The sequence below is a fragment of the Nyctereutes procyonoides genome, unplaced genomic scaffold (assembly GCF_905146905.1).
Source record: "Nyctereutes procyonoides isolate TBG_1078 unplaced genomic scaffold, NYPRO_anot_genome, whole genome shotgun sequence".
Lineage (NCBI taxonomy): Eukaryota > Metazoa > Chordata > Mammalia > Carnivora > Canidae > Nyctereutes > Nyctereutes procyonoides.
In genome coordinates, this window is record NW_026575146.1 from 43,534,057 (window position 1) to 43,554,555 (window position 20,499).

Sequence of the window (20,499 nt, forward strand, 5' to 3'; positions counted from 1 at the left end):
TAAGTTGTTGTACCCCAATTTCTTACAGCACCCTTTCTTATTTTATTTCCAGGGTCAAGTCTAAAACAATGCTTCTCAAAAACAATATTTAGGGCACATGAGCATTCTGCCAATATTTTACTGTCTAACAGATTGATTATGTTGATTTAATAAATACTGAGTTCAATACCTATCAAGGGCCCATTGATACTATCATAATAAAATTGCTTCTGGGAGACTTTTGAAGAAATGTAGTTCCCAAGTTTTTTACGCTACACTGCCCTTTAAATAATCAAAATCCATCAGTTTAAAACATAGTTTTAAACTAAAGTATAGCTTTAGAAGACATTTGCAGATAATACTTTCAAAATTGGCAAGTAGGGAATCCCTGGGTCGCTCAGCGGTTGAGCATCTGCCTTCAGCTCAGGGTGTGATTCTGGGGTCCCAGGATCGAGTCCCACATCGGGTTCCCTGAATGGAGCCTGCTTCTCCCTCTGCCTGTGTCTCTGCCTCCCTCTCTCTGTGTGTCTCTCATGAATAAATCAATAAAACCTTAAAAAAATTGGCAAGTAGGGTTGATAATTTATATTCTAGTAACATTAATGATGACTGTTTTTACTGCTATCATTATTACTATCAAATATCCTTCTATTAAATATCAAATTCCTAAAGAGCCATATCTCTAGCCAGAGTTATTCTTTGCTCTTTTCATGAACGAGAAGGGGAAATAGATAACATTATTTTTTTTTTCAAATAATATCAGAATGGCAGGGAAAAGTTGAGATTTGATTATTGACTTAGAATTCTGTCTGTTAGATTCTTCCTTGACTAACGACCTATTTTTCTTCACTTTACCTATCTACTATCTATGCTGAGAAAACATAGCAGTACGGGAACTTATCTCAGATACTCTTTACATTGAAGTCTTCAGTTCTTGCCGGACCCACACCACTGCCCTGCTTTCTGAATTAGGCCTCTTCCACCTTTAGGACTTTCATAAGGATAAGAAACATTTTGGGAGGACAAAGAGGGCAGTTTTGGGGAAAACAGTCTTTCTTTTTTTTCTTGTTATTTACTAACACTGAAAGGTATTAGAAGCAATGTTTTGGAAATCAGATCCCAAAGTACTATTTCACAGAGCAAGAATATAATTTCAAGAAAAACTGTGGAGCTGAAATTGACTTCTCCATTCAGAGAAACGAAATATGATCATAAGACACGCTGCATATTGTTGATTGGGATAGAAGAGGCACTGAGATTTGGGGTTCTGGACTCAGCAGGGTGCCCTGGGACTGCAGAGCTAGGGTGTAGTTGAAGTGTTGTACTACGAGTATTTACACTGAACTAAGGTAGTTGTAATGATTTTATTTGAGCTAAGCAAAAACAAAACAAAATAAAGATAAAGTATAAGTATTCTAAAATAATTTATACAGGGGGATCCCTGGGTGGCTCAGTGGTTTAGTGCCTGCCTTCCGCCCAGGGCGCGATCCTGGACTCCCAGGATCGAGTCCCGCGTTGGGCTCCCGGCATGGAGCCTGCTTCTCCCTTCTCCTGTGTCTCTGCCTGTCTCTGTCTCTCTCTCTCATAAATAAATAAATAAATCTAAATAAATAAATAAATAAATAAATAAATAAATAAATAAATAAAATATACATCGAAGAGCAGTATTTCTCAAAGTCTAGTCTAATGCTGAAGTTCTGGTCTACTTGCATTAGAACTACTTGTGTGATTTGTTAGGAGAACAAACTCTTGAGCTCTCTCCACCAGACCTAGGAAATTGGAAACTCTGAAGGAAAAGGTCTGGAAACCCATATTTTAATGAGCATCTCTGGTGATTTTTTTCTATACACCAAAGTTTAAAAATTGCAGCAATAAAGGAATCAATTTAGGGAAGGAAGAAAATGACAGGCAGCTTAGGATAGGTAACTGGAAAAAGATTATCAAAAATATCTTGTCAGGTCAACTGGGCATATGCAATTAGAGGACTATAAACCTCCATGAGGGGAAAGGTAATGCCCAAAGATAGAAAGATAAGCAACTATACCATTGAGAATGATGAGACAAATGAAAGATCAAATGGGTGAAACTGGCAGGCACAAGCAGGGGCAGAATAAAAGAATGAATGAAGAATCTCAGGGGAAAAGATAGATTGAGATGTCTGGGAGAATTGCTGTAAGGCACTGTACAGCTGGCTCTTGTGACAGCAAAAATATTTTTCAGATGTCAACATCATTTTCTCAAAACCCCAGGTTGTCCCTAATCACTGAACATTTCTCAGGGAAGTAGTCCAAGCGGTTAAAACAACAATCTCCCTCTTATCTTCAAAAACAACAGGTGTGGCCCTGGCACTATTTTCTGGCTTGATGGACATCCTAGGCCATCAGGGTAAACATCTGATTGTTTTCTCTGCTATTTTCTACTGAGTCTAGCTATCACAGTTTTCTCTGTAGATACAGAGCTTTAAATTACCCAGGTGAATAAGTAGTCTTTAGTCAAATTAGTGGAGAAGCTAAACAAACTGAGAGAAGGCTGTGTCAAGTGAGTATTTTATAAAGCTTTCTACATTCAAGTCTATAGAAGAGTAAGAAGGAAAAGTACATTTTAAAATTGTGTGGTGGTGGGAATAAGGTTTATTTTAAAAGTTCTATCAGACAGCAGGGAGGCAAAATAAATTTGAGCACTGAAAAATTCAAGGGTGCAGATGAAATCAGATATCTGGCTATTTAAGATTTCGTAAAATAGATTTTTTTCATCCCTATCTGGTTTATAACCAATGTACCAAGCTTACCTTAAATAATGAAATGCAACACTCTTGGGGATATTCAGTGGTCTAGGAATCAAAACTTCTCTCCTAGGTTTACGGCAGGCATTACTAATTGATTATAACATCTTCACATTGAGCCAAGAGAGGCTACCAAACCTATTTAACACAGATCTTCTAGTAACCCCAAACCAAATAAGGTACATGAAATAACACCCTTTGCAAGTCTGATTTGACTGTAGCCACTTACCCATAGTTTCTTTCAAGGGAGCCCATATTTCTGTATAAATTGGGCAAAAGCTTTAAAAATTGGTTCCATGAATCAGTTTTCCCTTTGCCTCCTAACAGGATTCTACTTTTCTGCTGTCCTATAAGTGGTCCTGATTCTACTGTGAATATCTACCAAAAAAAAAAAAAACCCGCAGGAAAACAAACAAACAAACAACAACAAAAACCCGACTCCTCTCTGTCTCCACAGAAATACCTCTTCCTGGAATGCCTTGGGTGGCTCAGTGGTTGGACAGCTGCCTTGGGCTCAGGTCATGATCCTGGGATCTGGGATCAAGTCCCACATTGGGCTTCTGCAAAGAGCCTGCTTCTCCCTCTGCCCATGTCTCTGCCGCTCTCTCTTTCTCTCTCTCTCTCTCTCTCCCTCTCTGTGTGTGTGTCTCTCATGAAAAAATAAATAAATCTTAAAAAAAAAAAAAAAAGAAATACCTGCTCCTCTCACCTCTTCTTGCACATAGCACTCCCTTCTCTCAAGTTTAGCTGGCACCTCTTTAATTTGTATAGCCTCTGATAGTTTCCTTTTGGCCCACAGACAATATGATCTAGTCCTTGTGTTTCTATAATTAAGATTACATTATTTTGTTTCAGAACATGGAAAGAGACTGTATTTTCCTTTGAAAGTGCTTAATTAAAGTTTCTTTGTAAAATTCTATATGATTGATTCACGTGATTGATTTGGGTACCTAGAAACTCTTATATCATGTAAGCACATGTGCTCCATAGTCTTTTTATCCCAAAGACTTGGTAGTAAAGTAATTCCAATGCATTTTCAATCCCACTAGAAGAAGGTTTTTCAAAATTCTAAAAAATTCAGCTTTAACTGGGTTCCAAACAGAGAGAATTCAACTTTAGGAGGAGGCTTCCTGCATCAACCAAGAACATGGGCATACCTAATGTGCTACCAAGTGGGACATGAGGTAGAAGTCTCCTATGTGGGCGAGCCCAGGGACCTGGCAAAGCTCCTGGAGTGGTACAGTGAATTGTAGATAATGACCTATTATGGGTATCCAGATGTGCTTTGGAAAGATATCAGGAAACACAATCTATATACTCTAACAATCATTAGTGTAGGAGGAATGTTAAAGACCTTTTAATTCAACCCACTTCACCTCTTATTTGATATTTGGGATAACTAAGATCTAGAAATAGTAACTACATTGGCTTAAAGTTACATAGAGAAGAAAACATTAGTTTCCAATAGTAATTACATTGGCTTAAAGTTACACAGAGAAAAAAACACTAGGCCCATCCTTTCCCCACTAGTCATTAATCCACCAGTTCTTAGTTATGAATAGTTCATATTTGCTCAGTGTTTGAGAATTATTCTTTTTGTTTAAGAAATTGTTTATTTCTGAATTAATCTTCCTTCCCTCTTCTTACTGCCTCTGTGTCCTGTGCTCTTTCTCTCTTTATTAATATTATGCTTAATTATGGTAACTTTTTGTTAGAGGGTCAATGTATGATTTTTGAAGACAAATTAGTTACTCAATGAACAAAAGTAAATAGAAGTTATTTCGAATTTAAAGATAATATAGATATCAAGAAACAAAACAGGAAAGCATTGAATCATAAATAATATAGACTGGAAGCCAATGACAAAATCCTACCTCCTTTCTGGCACCTGTCTACATGGTTGTAAAACACTGATTTTTAAGAAGTTTTACCAATAGCTCTCAAAGGAAGAGTTAGTGCTGCATCTATATCTTTTCTTGATACTTTAGAACACAATATCCAACTTTTGTAATACTACACGAATGGGACTGTACTCATTATCCCCTTCCCTCATTCTCTACTTCAGCTCTCTGACAGTGAAAAGTTGCCTTCAGAATATACAGTTTGTCCTATTTTGCTTCTTTGTAAAAATATGTGTCCATTATTATAATAATTAAGCAACAGTAGACATCCAGTCTCTGCTTGGAAATGTGGAAACCTGGAAAGAGCCTCATCACTCCCACCATTTTGGTGGAAATTTTAAAAACCTGGACAAACATCAAGACTTTTCTTGAGGGATCCCTGGGTGGCGCAGCGGTTTAGCGCCCGCCTTTGGCCCAGGGCACGATCCTGGAGACCCAGGATCGAATCCCACGTTGGTGCATGGAGCCTGCTTCTCCCTCTGCCTGTGTCTCTGCCTCTCTCTCTCTCATTCTGTGTGACTATCACAAATTAAAAAAAAAAAAAAGACTTTTCTTGAACCTAGCACTGTGCTAAGGTCATAGGGCAACCAACTGGTCCAGAATCTAGGGAGAAAGAGACACCTACAAGGAGACACAGGGTACAAGTAGTAACTTATTACATCAAATACCAGCAAGAAATTAATCTAATTTGACTAAAGTAGAAATCTAAAAAGCAAACACAAATAAGAAAGTTCAGATAGGGAGACAGACACATTCCTGGCAGCCAAGAGTACACTGGTAAGAGGGTGAAGTCTTAACTGGTGGCAAGTATTTTCTTTCTTTCTTTTTTTTTCTTTTTTTTTTTTTTTTCCACAAGCAAGACTTTTCTTTTTCTTTCACAAACCCCATGGGACAGTCACAGAAACAACCTGGAGAATTTTGAAAGTCTCCCTTCTGGTGCAGAACTGGAAATGGAAACAGCAGTCTCTGATAAGAAGGGCAAAATTTTGCCCAGACTCTTCTCTCCTTTCTTACCTACAAAAAAAAAAAAAAAAAAAAAAAAAAAAAAAAAAAAAAACCCAAAAACAAAAAACCAAAACTAATAACAAAACCAAAAAACAAAACAACAACAAAAACAAAATATAAGATAGAAACTCGTATACATTTAAAGAAGTAAATATTAGTGCTTGAAATAGAAAAAAAATGCAAGTACATTAAAATTCAATTTTTCCTCTTTTAATTATTATAAAATACCATGAAAAGAAAAAAAGTAGCAGTAATGAATTATGTGTTTATAGCATATATAAAATTAGAATGTAGCACAACAGTACCATAAAGGATAAAAAGGAGGAATTGAAAATATACTAAGATCCTATGCAACATATGAAATACCTTCAAAACACATTAACGGTAGATTCTGATTAATCATAGATATATATTGTAAAGTTTACGGTACTTGCTAAAAATTGTTTAGGAGGTATAAATAAAATATTTCAATAGAGGAAATGAAATAATAAAAAAAATGCTTGACTAACCTAAGAGAAGAAATAAAAAGAAAAAAAAAGAAACAAATCTCAGATAGGACAAATAAAAGACAGCTCTCAAGTTGGTAGATTTTAGTCTAACCATATTAATAATTATATTACATATGAATTACCTAAATACACCAATTAAGAGAGATTGTCAGATTGTATAAAAAAGCAATACCCATCTGTATGCTATCTATAAGAAACCCATTTTACACAAAAAGTTATAGATAAAAAGAATAGAAAAGAATATATGGTATTAACACTAACTGAAAGAAAACTGGAATAGTAATATCAGACAAAGCAGAGTTCAGAACAAGGAATATAATCAAAGATAAAGAGAGACATCACAAAAGAATAAAGGAGTCAATTCTCCAAAAAAAGATATGACAATCCTCAACTGTACACGGAATAAGAAGAGCTTCACAATACATAAAGAAAAAGACAACAGAACTGAAAGGTGAAATAGACAAACTCACATTTATAATTGGAGACTTCAACATTTTTCTCAGGAACTAATAGGAAAAGAGAGTAGAAAATCAGTAAGGATCTAGATGATCAGAACAATGCTATCCCCAACTTAATCTAATTGATATTTAGAGAATATGCCATCAAACAACAGCACAATACACATTCTCTTCAAGTAAACAAGGAACATTGACAAATATAAATCATATTATAAGCCATAAAAATAAAACTTATCAAATTGAAAGCAGCATCAACCATACAGAGTATATTTTCCAATCATAAATCAATTAAATTAGAAATATATAACAGAAAGATATCTGGAAAAGCTCAAATTATTTGAAAATTAAACAGCACATTTATAAATAACTCTTGGATCAAAAAGGAACTATCAAAGCAACTTGAAGGAACATGTTGAACTGTATGAAGTGAAAATTTAATATGTCAAAATTTGTAGGATGTAGATAGCGCAATACTTAGAGGATATTTTATAGCTTTAAATTCCTACATAAAAAAAGTTCTCAAGGGTGTCTGGGCAACTCAGTCAGTTAAGCATCCGACTCTTGGTTTCTTCCCAGGTCATGATCTCTGGGTTGTGAGATCGAGCCCCACATAGGGCTCCTTGCTGGGTATAGAATGTGCTTAAGATTCTCTCTCTCCATCTCCCTCTGCACCTCTCCTACCCCTAAAAAAAAAAAAAAAAAAAAAGGGATCCCTGGGTGGCGCAGTGGTTTGGCGCCTGCCTTTGGCCCAGGGCGCGATCCTGGAGACCTGGGATCGAATCCCACGTCGGGCTCCCGGTGCATGGAGCCTGCTTCTCCCTCTGCCTGTGTCTCTGCCTCTCTCGCTCTCTCTCTGTGTGTGACTATCATAAATAAATAAAAATTAAAAAAAAAAAGAAGAAGAAGAAAAGGAAGGAGCTCCTGAGAGTTAAGTGGCAGACTCTTCATTTCAGCTCAGATCATGATTTCAGGGTCCTGTGATGGAGCCTGACCGGCTTCGTACTCAGTGGAGAGTCTGCTTGAGGTTTCATATATTTTTTCTCCCTCTGCCTCTTCCCTACTCATGTGCGCATGCTCTCTCTCTTTCTCTCAAATAAGTAAATTTTAAAAAAATAAGTTGCCAAATCAGTAATTTAAAATTCCACCTTAATGGGGATCCCTGGGTGGCTCAGTGGTTTAGTGCCTGCCTTCAGCCCAGGGCGCAATCCTGGAGTCCCAGGATCGAGTCCCACATCGGGCTCCCTGCCTGGAGCCTGCTTCTCCCTCTGCCTGTGTCTCTGCCTCTTTCTCTCTGTGTCTCTCATGAATAAATAAATAAAATAAAATTCCACCTTAAGAACTAGAGAAAGAAGAGCAAAGTGAACTCAAAACATACTGAGGGGAGAAAATTATACAGATAAGAGCAGAAAGCAATGAAATTAAAGAAAAAAATATTCAGAGTATTAATCAGACACACCAAAAAATTCACTCAAGGTTATATAGATAATTGAATAGTTCTATAGCTATTAAATAGATCATATTCATAGTTTAAATCTTCCAAAAAAAGAAAACCCTCTAGGTCCAAATGGTTTCATCGGTGAATTTTAGCATACAGTTAAGAAATAATAAATACTAATTCTACACAATCTCTTTCCAAAAAATAGAAAAGGAAGGAACACTTCCCAACTCATTTATGAGACAAGCATCACACTAATAACAAAACAAAAACATCAAAAGAAAACTCCACAACAATATATTTAATAAACATAGATGCAAAATCTCTCAAAAAAGCTACCAAGTCAAACTTAGCAATCACACATGATGTCCTCATGAATGTGCCTCAAACTCTCAGGACCAGAAATCAGGGGCTCAGCCAGGAGCTGGTGCAGGTAAATGCATACTAAAGATCATTTCAGGCAGGAATGGCCAACAAATGCTATAACCTTAGGGGTAAATTTTAATGAGCAACAGGATTGTATGATCTTAAATATCTCCTCACAAACTGCTTATTAATTGCAAAAGAAAAAATAGTAACTATAGTGTAGAGAAATTAGATAACCCCTTTGATGTGTGATCAAAATTAACATGAGAACTTTGAGTGTCTGCAGACTCAATATCCTGAAGAGAACACAGTGTCACTTATATAGTACACATGCCAGGAGTACAGAGTCTAAATCTAATCCAGAGAAAAAACAGACAAACTCATAAAAAGGAATTTTCTATTTTCTATTTAGAAGTTGGAAAATAGGGGAAAGAGTAGCCGTATCATCCAAAATGTCAATGCCAGGAAAGACAAAGGAAGGCTGTGGCAATGTTCCAGAGGAAAGGAAACTAAAAAGACTCAACCATCAATGTAATACCTAATCCTATACTTGATCCCATATTGAAGGAAAACAAATGCTAAGAAAAGGCATTCCTGGATCAACTGTTAAATTGAAATAGAATATTAGATGAAAATATATCATTGCTAAACTCACTAAAATTGATAACATGGTAGTTATGTAAGAGAATTCCCTAATACTGGCTCACCTATTTGGCTCAGTTGGTAAAGCATGCAACTCTTGATCTTGGGGTTGTAAGTTCAAGCCCCACACTGGGTGTAGAAATTACTTTAAAAAGAAAGAGACAGAATTCCCTATTATTAGGAAATATACACTGAAATATTTAGGGATAAAGAGTTATGATGTAGGCAACTTACTTTCAAGTGGTTCAGAAAATACACAGTCACACACACACATACACACACACAAAGTGGCAGAGAGAAGACAGAAGGCTCAAATGATAAGTCAAATGAGGTAGAATGTTAACAAATAAGTGAATCAGGGTGAAAGGTATAATGTGCTATTCTTATTCTCGCAACTTTTAGGCAAATCTGAAATTATTTCCAAATAAGTTTTTAAATGATGCATACGTGTGATGGCACAAAAAGATGTGCAAAACAAATTATATGGAAAATGCAAAGTATTATAAAATCTATGATATAATCTATTGTATCAATTTAAAAATCATTAAAATCGGAGTGAGGAGAGAGGAGGAGGGAGGAGAAAATGAGGAGGGAAGGAAATAAATGAAAAATAAAATAACTTCTCCTAAAGAATACTGAAAATAAACTGTTAACCATACCTATTTGTTCACTATTGCAAGAGGAGCCTAAAGAGACAGGGAGAAATGCATTTTTTGTTTTTGTTTTTTTCACTTTATACCTCTATAGTGTGAATTTTTTATCTTTTATGTTCATTTTTAATAAATGAAAAATAGAAAAGTGTCTGATGAAAATACATTCCCCATTATTATACAAAACAAATGTCAAAATTAGTATAGATGAAAGTGTTTTATAACATGGATTGAACATTAAATTTCATCAATATGTAGAATATGTGTCTTTTAACATACCGTGAGCCAAAGTATTTATTTTTAAGGCGTTAAAAGCCTGGCATCAGGATAAAGGTCCTCTTCTATCTGCATTTCGAGAAAAAAACCTGAAATTGTGAGGACTCTTTTGGTCCAGAGTATTTGAATGTTCAAATTCAAGGTTAAAGATCAGAGTTCAACTTTAAAATTGTTCCAAAACCAAGACAAGAATGCCCCCAGCCTACTTCCTTTCTTACTCCACTTGACCTCAGGCTTTTATGCAGGGATGAATAAATGGCTCTTCTTATTTTTGGTACCTGACACCGTCCTATACTACTTAGTTAGAAATATGGTGATGATAGATAGATAGATGATAGATAGATAGATAGATAGATAGATAGATAGATAGATAGATAGATAGATACACAGATACATAGATATATATACAAACCTGATAACTAATTCATTGGTTTGGATGTTTCAGGGCTACGTCCGGCAAATGAAATTTTTCTTCCATGGGGTACTTTTTAAAGGATTGAGGCCATCTACAGCCTTGCCCCAAAGCTCTCTAAAGCAGTGTTTCTCAAATCTAAATGTGCCTCTGAAACACCTAGGGTTCTTGTTAAAATGAATATTCTGATTCAGTAGGTCTAGGGAAGGGCCCTTGAGTCAGCCTGCATTCATAACAAAACATCAAGTGGTTGCTGATGCTGTGTTCTATGGCCCATCATGTTGAATAAGGAAGAAGAATTAAGCATAGACAGGGATGGGGAAAGGTCTGAGTTCTTCCTTTCTTACTGTTAAGAAAAGTTCCAGTTATATTAACCCTGCTTTTATCAACCTAGCAGTCTTCAGGGCAGCTTGAGAGTGGACACTATATTACTTCCAAGTATTCCAGTCTGGACTGAGACTATCCTCTCAGAAATTTCAGTCACACTGAGCCTTTAAAAAGACACATTTGTAAAATTCACCCATCTGGTATTTTCAGTTAATGGTCATAATATTAAAAAACAAAAAAACAAAAAAAAACTTATAATCATGTTGAGACAATCTCATCCCAGTGAAAAGACATGTTCTGGACCTAATCTATAGGGAAACCCCAAATCTTGCCTCAAACTGTTTTAAGAGTTGCTTAGGGGATGCCTGCGCAGCTCAATGATTGAGCATTGGTTCAGGTCATGATTCCAGGGTCCTGGGATTGAGTCCTGCATTGGGCTTCCCACAGGGGGTCTGCTTCTCCCTCTGCCTATTTCTCTGCCTCTCTTTGTGTGTCTCTCATGAATAAATAAATCAAATCTTTAAAAAAAAAAAGAGTTTCTTAGGAGGCACTTTTCTATAATCTGTGCCCACCTGTCCACAAGCAGCATCTTATAAAGCAAGTCTCATTATATGACTTATGACAGCAACCACTGTCTTTATTCTGTCTCTTTCAAGCCCCTCAGTGAGAGAGAGAAGCACTGCCTCAGAACCTACTTCCCTATCCATTACACCTTTGGGACACTAATGTTTTAAGACTTATGGTTAATTGTCCCTTGCAAAAAGGATATGCGCAAAGAAAGGTACAGGAAAACCCACAGAATCCATGGAATATCAATCATAATGCAGAAATAATTAATCCCTCAAGATGAGTGACTTAGCAGGAAACAGCCCGTATTTTATTAAAGACTAAAAGACCCTGTTGCATTCCATGAACAGTTTAAAAAGAAAAGTCTGTTGACATCAAACATGTAGCCCACATGGATTAAATTAGGTCACTCTTCGTGTTACAGTTTAAGATTTCATAAAGTACAGCTTGCGGTTCAATCATGTGTTTCGGTTCTGAAGGGCTGCTTGATGACTTCCCAAACTTTTCAATATTGTACCGCTGGTGATATTTACCCAAGCACTACCACAGCACTCTCCAATCTGTTCTTAATAAGCCAGCCCCAGGTTTTGTAGCCCACTCCACATTTTGATTCCCAATAAACAAATATTTGTGGTGTGTTCATGGGCTGTTTAACTGCTAGCGTGTTTGGTTCAGGACAGCATTCCATGAAGAAAGGGGACACATCTATGGCCCCTGGGTTAAATGTTGCTGGGAATGTGGTTTCATGGAAAGCACTAGGTCTTTTTTCCTTTGGAAGGTTCAGTGACAACGGATGCAGACTAAACCAGGACAGCTGTCAAAGGGGCACGATTCTTCAAAACTATCTGATGAATATTTCTCACTCCCACCACCCTTACTCTATTTGAAGGCCTTGAGATGCTAAAGCATTAATGGGTTTTCAGATAAGCAGGAAACCGAGAAGACAATGCAAGGGAGAGATTTCCTTTATGCATATGTAAGGTCTCCAGATGCTTCAGTTTCTGAACTTCCTAACAGAATCTGGGCATAGACTTAACCACTTGGGAGCTCACATAGGCAAGGAATGTTTATTCATCTCAATATCTTCCTGTTTCCAGGATTAGAGGCTGTCAAAAACAAAGACATCGGCAAGTCCATGCTGTCTGTCTTGTTTCACTTAATTCATTTTGTTTGCAGTCATAACAAGCATGTTATTTATTTAGTTGTAAGTACATACCAAAGTAAGGATGCAGTCACTTTAATCCTTTAATTTAACAAGATCACATACTTTAGGAAGCCAAAGGCTTTACAGCAAGATTAGAATAAAGAGTTCTGTTTCCTCTTAGATTAAAATAGATATCCTGAATATTTGATTTGTGGCATATCATTATGTTTGATATTTAGGTGCTCTCTTGCTGAGGTCTAAATTAGTATGTTTATTAAATTCCCTCTAAGTGGCATTTTACCCACTGTGTTTACATTTAGAATCATCTTTCATGATAAAGTCTGTCATGAAATGGGAAAACTGATTTACTGCCTACATTTCTTCCAAGTTTGGTAGCTAAGACCCATCTGTCAACAGAAATAAAGCGCGAGAGCACGCGCATGCACGCACACACATGCACACACAAGCTTGTTTCCTCAAAAGATCTGTGGCCCTTTAGTTCACTCTGGGCTTTAGTTCAGTTTGTAACAGCAGCAGATGTCACGAAGTCAGGTTGTTTCTTTTCTGATTTCTGCCCATTTTTTTTTTTCTATCCAGCACAGTCTCTTTGCACCTTTAGGAGGCCAGGCTGTGTGCATCCAAAACCTCCTCTGGTCTGGTAAGTTTTAGGTAGAAACAACTTTTTAAACAAAGAATTGGGGAATAGATTAAGATAGATTTTAAAATAAATGAAAATAAGTAATCCGTTCGGCTGGAGTTAAAACCACCTCTAAAAATGTTATTCCATCAATGGAAGGAAACCTTAAATGTTTAAAATAACAAAAGACTATGGAAATAGCAATTCAGTCTCTACAAAGATTGTGAAGTGACTAGCTTTTATTCAGTTGATTTGCTGGCCTTGCACTAGTGAAAAAGATCTCTAACAAATGGTGAGCTTTGTGAGGTAAGTAAGCAAAAAGCCTGATGCACAAAGGTCTATCTTCCAGTCTCCGAAGTAATGGCTGTACTTCCCACATTTGTCTTCCCTTTGCATAGAAAACTGGAACCAACCTTTTCCCAGCTCATGTTCCTCAACCCGTGACTGTCCGACCTTTACTTTCTAACAAAGTCCATTCGCAGTCTGGGCCACTCAAACTACCACCAAACTAAAAAGCATACCATCAAGCCAGGAACACTCGTTAATACCTGAGCCTATGGAGATTTGCCAGGTTAACTAATCCAAACACCTGATAGTTTCTGAGAACTGGGGCTCATGGGAGGTAAGTTGTAATGAGAGAAAAAGGAGAGAAAGGTCTCATGAATGGTCAAGCAACATGAGGGCAGCTGGGCAGTGCCAGACAATAGCTTGCACACAGTGGAAAGACCACTGATCTCAGAGGTCAAATAGACCTGGGTTCATTCTTCTCCTCCATCATCTTTCTATGTCAGGTGATGTTCCAAATACTACACAGTGACCCAATGTAACCCTCTCAACAACTCTGGGAGCTAAGAACTATTACCTCCACTTTACAGATGGGAGAACTGAGGTAGCAGAGAAGTTTAAGTAATTGCCCAACTTCCCACAGCTTATAAGGGCTGTAGCTGGGATTTGAGCCTAGGCAGACTGGTTCAAATAATCCATGTCCTCAACAGACTACATTTAATTTATGATGTCCTATAAAGCAAATGACTTAACCTCTGAGCTCCAAGGGCTTATTTGGAAAAGTAGAGATAATGATACTGACTACAGGTTGTGGGAAATTCAATGTGACTATTCAGGGCAATTATTAAAAACAAATCTCCTCCATAAAAAATGAGATATTTGCAGAAAAGGGAACAAAGAGGGCAACGGAAAAGGAATTTTGCCTGCCTGACACTTTTCCTGGTGTGTTCCTGGGCTTCCCACCAATGCCCCCACGTGTCCCCAGCCTGCGAGGCTATGCGCCACATCAGTTGCTCTCCAGCCCTCTCTGCAGATTAATGAACAGCTGCTTGTATAGGACCACAGGGCACTTTCAACTCCAGCACAACAGAAAAGAGCAATCAAGTGGAGAATATTAATAATGAGCCAAATCCTCATCTTCTGGAGCTACAATGGAAAACTTGGGTTATTTGTTTCAATATGTTTTCATTCTCACTACATGAACAAAATTCCTTAGCGCTAACTGGGTAAGAATTCAAAAATTACTTCCATTTACCAGAAACTGCCTTTTTCCCCTCACTTTACATTTTCCAGGCAAGACACTGTTTTGATGTTGTCACATCAACAAATACGTATTCACTGCCCACAAAGTTTCTGGAGGAGGTTGTGGCAGGATCAGCAGAAACTACATGCGATTAGGGATTAAAAGAAGTGGGTTCTACTCTTGGTTCTCCTGTTCTTACAAGTAACCCTTGATTTAATCCTACCACATTCCTTGACCTTCTTCAGTAAACTGTAATAATCTGTGTTCCCTCCCAGTTCTAACTCACTGAGGTCCTAGTCATGTGGCATGCTAGGCTGCCATAATGAACTATCGCAAACCAGTTAGCTTAAGCAATGGAAATGTATTGTCTCTGGAAGGCTAGAAGTCTGAGATCAAGGTAAGCAGGGTTAGTTCCTTCTGAGGGCTGTGAGAAAAAAACCTGTTCCATTCCATTCTCCTAGCATCTGGGAGTTTGTTGGCTATCTGTGGCATTCCTTGACAGGTAGAAGCATCACCCCAATCTCTGCTTTTTGTTTTCATATGATAAACTCGCTGTGTGCATGTCTATGTCCAGATCTCCCCCTTTTTATAAGGACACCAGTTATATTGGATTGGGAGCCCACCCTACTCCAACATGAGCCCATCTTAACTTACCTAATTACATCTGCAATGACCCTATTTCCATATAAGATTATACTCTGAGGTAGTGGGGACAAGGACTTCAACATATGAATCAGGGGTGCGGAGGGGGGAAACAAGTCAATCCATAACAATTATGTTTTCTTCATAAAAGGTATCTCAATCTGATTTTTAGGGAAAAATTTTTTGCTTATTGTTTATATAACAAGATGCTAAACTGTTAAGTTTCAATTGAAGCACCAAGATGTGACAGATACTAATTATCAACATGAGGTATAAGGAAGATTACAGCAGAAACTTTAAATGAGAAGCTAAGAATAGATTAGATCAGTGCTTCTCAAACTCGTGCATATAAATCACCTAGGGATTCTGTTAAAATGCAAATTATGATTCAGCAGATCTGGGAGGGGCACAAGACTGTTTCTAATAAGCTCCCAGGCAATACTGATACTGCTCCTCCATGGAACACATTTTGAGTAGCAAGGGATTAGATGATAGCTTTATAACAACTAAATAAAAGAGATGAAAGAATAGAGAGAGAGGGTTTCTGTGAAGAAAATTACTTTTTGAGGGCTGAGCTGTGATTACTCCCTCTCTTGGATCCCTCATATGGAAGAGATGTATATGTGGGTGAATGATGTCTCCCAAGCCCAAGCCTAGTGCAAATGGTTTCAATCAGACCTCTTAAGAGTTTGTATTTGACCCTTAGATTTTGAGTTGAGAGTGGACTGAGTCTGACTCTCAACTGAGAAACATAGTAGATTAAAGACCTGGATACTAGCTGCTCTGATGGCAGAGATAACTACTTAGGATCGGCCCAAACTCACAGAGTTTGTCACCAAAAAAAGGTGTGTGAGAAATGGGCTATGGGCAAGAAAATAAGCTGTCTCACAATAGTATCAGACAAGTAACTATTTTCTCAGCCCACTTCCTCTCCTCCTTCTCAATATTCCAAAATTGGAGAGGGGATGCCTGGGTGGCTCAGTGGTTGAGCCTCTGCGTTTGGCTCAGGGAGTGATCCTGGAGTCCTGGGATCGAGTCCCACATCAGGCTTCCTGCACGGAGCCTGCTTCTCCCTCTGCCTATGTCTCTGCCTCTTTCTGTGTGTCTCTCATGAATAAATAAATAAAATCTTAAAAACAAAGTTGGAGGAGTCAGAACAGCAGCAAATGAGTGGAAGGTCAACAATGAAAAAAAAAAAAAAAAACAGAGGAAGCCAGCTATACTCTTTCTCGGACAGGCTTTCACCTAAGGAAGGGGAGACGACGTAAGCCAAATTGAGATGGTATTTTCAGCTTCAATGATGAAAATATTTTATTACCTGAGAGTAGCAAGAAGTAGCAAGAAAGGTCATAGGACTGCCAGAGTGTTCATGCAGAAGTGAACTCAGAAAAAGAATGACTTCCCTTAGTAGAATTAAAGAGACGGCAGGAGACAAAACTGAAGATAATTTTCGGAATACATTGTATGAACCCTACAAGTTACAAGTTCATTGTGCTGATAACAGGTCTCTTTCCCTGGTAGGAGGTAAGCCTCATGAGAGTAGGATCCCTGACTATCTTTCACTGCTGTTTCCATCTGCACGTGCAGATATGGCACGTGCAGATATGGCACTGAACAATGGTACTGCTTCCGGGACAATGTGATTCACTTTGTAGACATAGATTTGCAGATTTACCAAACTTTTCCAGCACAGGCAGTAGAGCGCATTTCTCAAAAAAAAAAAATCCAAATATCTGGGGGGGACGCCTGGGTGGCTCAGTCAGTTAAGTGTCCTACTCTTGGTTTCAATTCAAGTCATGATCTCAGGGTCTAGGATTGGGCCAGCTCTTCAGCTCCATGATCAGCGGGGAGTCTTCTTGGGATTCTCTCTCCCTCTTCTCTGCCCCTCCCCCCTTCTCTCTCTCAAATAAATAAATAAATCTTTTTAAAAATCAGGATATTATGACAATTTCCAAAAAGATGGAAATAATATCTATGAGGAAGCTAATTCTCACAAAATATAAGCCTTCAGGCTAATGAGGGCCCTGAAACTAGGGCCTTAAAGATTCCTTGACATCCAGTGAACATTCAATGAATATTAGTGAATGAATAAATCAGAATTTCCTATTAATCCTTCTATGAATCTATATTGAAATGATGACTGATATATTAAAGGAAAGCCCCAGAGTGATTCTATACAATGAGAAAAATTGAGAAATGGCTAGTAACAAGATTAATGTCCAGAAATAAGTCTATATTTATACAACTAAACAGAAGATATTTTGAAAAGAGTCTGTTTATAATCATAAGAAAAAAGATGAACTATCTAAGAATAAATATAAAAAATGCACAATCTATGTGAAGAAAACTTTGTAATGCCACTAAAAGAATCTTGAACAAATGGAGGAAAGAAAACAAGGCAAACAATAAGTCTTATTGTTGAGCACATCTGAGACCATATAGACCCCATAACTGGGAGGAGCTAAGAATGTTTGAAATCTCATGGTTGATAAAAGGGCAAGGGAAATGTGGGGCACCTGGGTGGCTTAGTTATTTGAGCAGCTGACTATTGATTTCAGCTCAAGTTACGACCTCAGGATCATGAGATGGAGCCCCAGGTCCCACTCATGTTTGGTTCGGAGCCTGTTTGAAATTCTGTCTCTCCTCTCCATCTGCTCCCCCCCTCCCCCAACTCATGCACACCTTCCCTCTCTCAAATAAATAATTTTTTTTCGAAAAAGGACAAGTGAAATGTTTTATTTCTGTCAGTGTGCCCCCCATTTTAAATTACATGCTAAACTTATTTAGGGGGGTTATCGGTAATACTAATCTTCTTCCTCCCTGCAGTTGGTTATTCTTCTAGGTCCACTGAAGAGTTGTACACATAATGGCCCCCCAACAGAGTCTTCAGTGAATTCCAAGAAGACATAATCAAAAACGGCTCACAAATCTGAAAAGACACAGCCACTGTTCCCACAACAGCAGGACGAAGTCCCTGGAGTCCCCCACTCCCTTGCCCCTCCTCCTTAGCAGACTTATGAATGAGCAAGGGTCATTTATGGCAAGAAAATATTGCCGTGGTATAGCACCACAAAAGAAGTGTAGGCTCCTTGGCTTGTTTTTAGTACCTAGAATTCCCATCCCCCCTAATCTGTCGCTTGACTAGAACTTTATCATTCAAGGTCTTAGCTCAACTGTCATCCCCTCAGAAAAGGTGTCTAACTGGCCCAGCTAATGCTCCACATTCCACTTCTATCACTTTCTATTGCTTTGCATTTTTTAGGATTTTCTTCATAGGGGGTCTTATCCCTCTAAAATCATCACATTTGTTTATTTATTGTCTGTGTTTTTCCAAGAGAATAAGAACAGGACATTGTATTCCCACCATCTAGAATTTGAACTTCTCAACCCTTTGAGAGGTATCATGACTGTTACTTCCTCTGGTTCTTTTGTTTCATTAGTGTTACCCTCAGCTTACTTCATATTTATTGAGAAGCTAGTATACATCTAGCAACTGTTCTGGGTGCTTGGATTACAGCAAAGGAAAACGAATCTCTGCCCTTATAGAGTTACATTTTCATGGAAAGGGGTAGATGATAAGCAAATACATAAATATATACTATATAGGGCAATTAAGTGCCACAGGAAAAAGAATAAAGTAGGTAAGGGGACAGAAAGTTATGGGCTGCCAAATATGAACATTTGGTGGGGGATCAACGATAATCTTTCTGGGGAGGTATCCTGAAGTTTTGAGGAAGGGAGCCACATAGCTACTGGAAAAGAGTTACCCAGGCAGAGAGACATCACATGCCAAGGCCCTAAGGAAGAACAGAACTGGTGTGTTCGAGAAACAAGGAAGTGAGCAGGGCAGGCTGAGTGAATGAGGAAATGAGGTAAGAAAGTACCTGGGGACCAGATCAGGTGGTGCTTCTGTAGATTATGGTCTAAAAACTTGGGCTCTCATTCTTAGTGAAATGCTGAATCACCTGGAGCGTTCTGGACTAAAATGATCTGACTCACTTTTTGAAAGTAAACTGAGTCTACTCTGTTATTGACATACTATGGCTTGATAGGAATGGGAAGGGGCATAAGAATAGAAGAAGCACCCAGATGATGTCTATTGTAAAAACCTATGTGAGAAAGGATGTTGCCTTGGACCAGATGGTAAAAGAGAAACTGTTTGGGACACATTCTGAAGAAACTGATGGATTTGGTGAAAGACTCACTGTGGAATGTAAAGGCAAATGTCAGGGTCCTGATTTCAGTTCTTTCTCTAACCTGTCTGCTTTAAAATTTCCTCAGTGAGCCTCTAATTATATCCCTCACAAAATCACCTCCAGGAGCCCACTTGGGTCCTCCTCCACAGGGCAGGTTCTGGTCCTCACCTTGTACCCCACTCCATGACCATGTAACCATGTTATCCTGAGAATCTCTACCTTCCTCTCCTTTATTTTACCAGTCCCTTACTCTCACCCTCCACTCAAATCAAAATATGCTGCTTCTGAAACATTCAAATCCCATCTGTTCCATAAAGCTCTTCAGTCTGAACTGATCTCTATGTCTTTTAAAATTTATGGAAATTGTAAAATTCATCATGCAATTATGTTTTGCATTATGACACCTCTTCTTGTTGTCAATATAAGTATTTTATTATTATTTAACATTTCCTGTGATCTTACATGATTAAAATATAAATTCTTCATGCACACAGAATCAATCTTATATCTTTTGTATTCTTTTATCCTGTTGTATCTACTAGCACATAGTGTCTTATACTTAGTAGCTGGTAAATAAAGATAAGTGCATGTGATATATATATATATATATATATATATATATATTTATATTTATACCTCAGCTCTAGCACTGCCTCCATTTCTTCATCAGCTATCTCCTTCCTGTCCCCACATAATCAATCTCCTAACGAACCACTCCCAAGTGGCTGTTTTAGCTGAGATACAGAACTGATATGGGGAAGAAAGATAAGATAGAACTAAATTGATAGGTTGCAGTATTACTTTAGAGCTTTAAAATGCAAGACTGGGGAACTAATACATAATTTGGTAGGCAACTGTGTGAGTCATTAAATGTTTTGAACAAGGAGGTGGTATCACAATAGCCATGATTTAGCAAAGAAAATTAACCTGCCTATTTGTGTGTTACAAATTGGAAGGGAAATAGGCAAGTGAGGTCTGATACTCCTTATTTAACCATTGAAAGGATCTATGTGAAATGTATTAAACGCTTGAAATAAAGGGCT